The sequence below is a fragment of the Tetrao urogallus genome, assembly GCF_951394365.1.
Source record: "Tetrao urogallus genome assembly, chromosome: 25".
In the NCBI taxonomy this organism is placed as follows: Eukaryota; Metazoa; Chordata; class Aves; order Galliformes; family Phasianidae; genus Tetrao; species Tetrao urogallus.
Genome location: NC_136838.1, coordinates 1149699 through 1153753, shown reverse-complemented (window position 1 = coordinate 1153753; position 4055 = coordinate 1149699).

Genomic DNA, 4055 nt, shown 5'->3' with positions numbered 1-4055 from the left:
GGATTCGTTCGAGGGGTTTCTCAGGGGAGCGCTCTCTCCGCCGGCTTTTCTAACTACGCTTCTCCACGTTGGCCGCCGGTTGCTCGTCACGGATCCTTAGGGTTGGAAGGGACCTTTAAAGGCCATCTCACCCCACTGCCCTGCAGTGCATGGGGACACCGCAGCTCTGACAGGCTGCCCAGGGCCTGATCCAGCCTGGCCTTGAGAGTCTCCAGGGACAGAACATCCACCACATCACTGCAGCCTGTGCCACCTCTGACCAGAGCCACCATACAGGCAGCACTGGCACTGTCGGCTCTGCTTCTTCAGGAACTGATAGGCAAACAGAAAGGCTGAGCACCTCAGAGTGAAGCTTAGAGAGCAGGGAATGCAGAAGTTTGTGTATTGGAATCATTAGGTGTGCAGTCCTGCAGAACTTCTGTATGGAAATGGTTGATATCAATGCTCTGTGATCTCAGCACTTCTAAGCTGCTCTCCGCTCCCTGTGCTGGGTGCAGGAGGGGGCTGGAAGTCAAAGTGTGAGAGCTCATGGCTTGAGCTGAAGAGAGCTGAATGTGTAAAGCCAGAGCTGCGTGCACAAGCAAAGCACAGCGGGGATCCTTTGCTTCAGGACAGCAGGGCTCGCCTCGTTTATTGGGAACACAAACATTTTCTGAACATCCCCTGGTTCTGTAGTTCAGTGTGACATCAGGTGGGGTGGGATGTCCCCTTGGCCAGCGTGGATCAGCTGTCCCAGTGCTGTCCCCCCCAGCCCCACACCTAAAACATCCCCAGTTCTGTGCAGCACTGCTTGGCAGTGTGTTACCTCTGCTATGTTAATCAAAAACTCCCAAAACAACACAGCGACTTCTTAAATATTCAGTGTTAGTGTCTTCTAATATTCTTCCATTTTTATGTTGCTGTCTTTTAATGTAGGCAAGATCAGAACAAAGATTAGACTTCATAGTTCAGAGGGTTCCACCATGCGTGGTTTGGTGTGCTGAGGGTGCAAAGCTGAAGGAAAATCCTTACCTGACTTTGTGCTTCTTGTTCTAGGTGAAAAATAAGAAGCTGGTTGAGCTGCTGAGGAGGAAGGTTCGTCTTGCCCAGCCTTACGCTGGTGTTTTCCTTAAGAAGGATGATAAGTAAGTTGTTTCTCTTCATCTTTACGGCAGTGAGATGTTTTTGTGCCTTTACACTAGAGGCTGTGCTCTGAGATTCCTTGCCTGTCATAGCATTCCAGTAATCATGCTTAGACCTCCTCTTAGCACAGCATCCATTGCCACCAGCATTTTGTTGCTGGAAAGGCTGCTGCTGTCTGGGAGGGGCTGCCTAACTGTGAGGACAGTGTGAAATCCTTGCTTCCGAATGCAGGTCAAAGTTCTGCAACCAATTGCTTTTTTTCCTTTGTTAACATTAAACTTTCTCAAGTTTCTTTATATCCTGTGTTTTTTTCTTCCTCGATAGCAATGAATCGGATGTGGTGGAGGATCTGAACGAAATCTACCAGATGGGAACATTTGTACAGATCCATGAGATGCAGGACCTGGGAGACAAACTGCGCATGATCGTCATGGGGCACCGGAGGTACTGAAGCTGGGGCTGAAGGCACTGGAAGGACTGGAGAAGCACACCTCCCTCTGTCACTGTCACCACGTGTTTCATGTGCAGCTCCTGCGTGACAAGCTTTTGTTACTGCACTGTGTTCTGATGCTGCACATTCTTTGTGCTCTTGCAGGGCGAGGCAGCTTCACCCCAAAAATAAAAAGCTAGCACACATCATTCTCCCTTAAGCCATTAGGTGATGCAAGTATTTGTTGTTCTGAGGTTCATCAGTTTCTTTGGAAAATACAGCAGGAAAAAAGGGAGAAGAAAAAAGAAAAAAGCGGTCCAGAACTGTAATTATGATTGTCCTGGAAGTGGATTGAGTGAAACAGGACTACACATGGGGATGTAGGTTTGGCTGTCTGTGCTAAGTGTTTTGAGATGAGGCAGTGTGGAACAGCAGCTCTAACAGCCTCAGGTAACTGATTTCAGGCTGTGTGCTGCTTTGAAGCTTGCTTTTTTTCTTCCTCTTGCTTTGCTGCACCAGGTCTGTTTTTATCTGGACAGCAAAAAATAGGTGGTGCTTCTCAGAGCTGAGTTTGCCTGAACTTGCCAGGAAGAGGGTGAGAGGGTGAGGTCCCAGTCTGGAGAGCTATGGGTCGTGCTCTGTGTTTTAGATGTCTGACATGAGGCTGTTGGTATAAGAGGCAAAATTCAAGGAAGTTTAAAAATACTAACAGGGAAATGGATTTTGTTTGGAAGGTATAAGGCCGTGCATCTAGCCCTTCCCTTTTAGGGCTTAGTAGTTAATTGCTATAGAATACACTGTTGGTTTGATCTCTTCCAGTATCATCATGTAGGAAATAGAATGGATGGTAGAATTTTGAATGTCTAGGTATGGAAAGGCTTCATGATACGCAGGGAGTTTAGAATTAGGGTTGGTACTGCAGCAGGATTGATTGTTAAGAGTCAGAAGAGTGAAAAAGCAGAACAGGATGTTCAGAATGAGGGTGAAGGAGTGAAGCAGGTTTTCAAGAACAGGAGGGGCTGGGATTCCCCTTCAGATCGTAGGTTCGTATAGAAAGCCAGCAGTCTGAGCAGCCACACTCACAGTGATACCTTATTAATCGTCCTGTCTGTGTGCTGTGATGTTTCAGTCTGCGATCCTGAGCTTCGTCGGTGTGTATTTGTTCACCAGGTGATTCAGCTGTGGGTTTGTTAATGGTTTTGATCCTGGCTTTGCAGTTCGGCAGCTGACCTGAGCAGTAGAGCTGGTGATGGAGATGAGTCCCTGCTGTGCAGCTGTTCAGCCTGTGCTTGTGCTGACCTATGGAAGGGCATAGCAGCAGCAAGGTGGCAGAGGGTAAAAGGTGTCCACCACCTTCATCCAAATGCAGAACTGCAGTGGAGATTCTGAAAAGCCTTCAGTATTACAGACGAATGGCTTTTTCTCGTGCTCCAGTCGTTTAGCAGAGCAGGCTCTCATAAAACGTAATTACCTCTGATTATCAGGACTATGTGACAGATAAAGGTGTTGTTCAGAGCGAGCAGTTGTCCTTAAGCTTCATGAGGTGAAAAACCATTCAGCAGCCAAACAGAGCAGTTCTGTGGTAATTTGGGCTGAGGTAAAGCCAATTCTGTCCTATCAGTGGGAGTTAAAGAGAACATTTCAGGTGATTTTTTTAATCCTGGAGCTCTTTGCTTTCCTACTTGAATGACTTACAAGAACTTGAGGAAGGAAATGGAAGAGCTACAATCTGGGAAGGAGATCCCTCTTCCCTTCCTTCTTTCTTTCAAGTGCCCCTTTTCCTTCAGTCTTCCTGTGACTTTTCCAGCTCCTCCTACTTCTATTAAGGAACCTTGTTAAACTGAACCTGCAGAGCAGAAACAGAAGCAGCTATTTTTGTGGCTGGTTAATTTTTGTATATTTCTGCTTACTTGTTGTAAACTTATTAAATAAGACCCACTGGTGTTTACCACTCGAGTGTTATGGTTTTGCTAAGTGACACCTTATTTTAACAGAGTGAACCAAAAATTAAATCTTACAGAAGTGTCAATTATCAGTTAGTCACCGTTGTCAAATATTGGCATTTCAGCTCAAAACAAAAGGCTTTCCAGGCTGAAGCTGAAGTCACATAGAGGCAAAGGAGAACTGATTGTGTTTGGTTTCCTTTGGCTTTCAGAATCCGAATAAACCGGCAGCTGGAGGTGGAGCCTGAGGAGCCTGAGGGCAAACAGAAGGTGAGAAGGAAACAGAAGCGCCCTAAGAAAGAGGCTGAGGAGGAGCCTGGAGCAAAGGAGCAAGCTGTGGAGGTGGTGCTGGATCCTGTGGCTGCTTCGTCGCAGGAGGTTCTCATGGTAGAAGTAGAGAATGTGGTTCATGAAGATTTTCAGATCACAGAGGAGGTGAAAGTAAGTGAATTGAGCGTACCAGCCTTGACCTGCCCTGTGCATGGCATCTGTGTTGCTTGCTGAAGAGTTCTAAAATGAAGCTCAGACTTCAGGCTTTGGAAAACAGTTCCTTCTTCTTG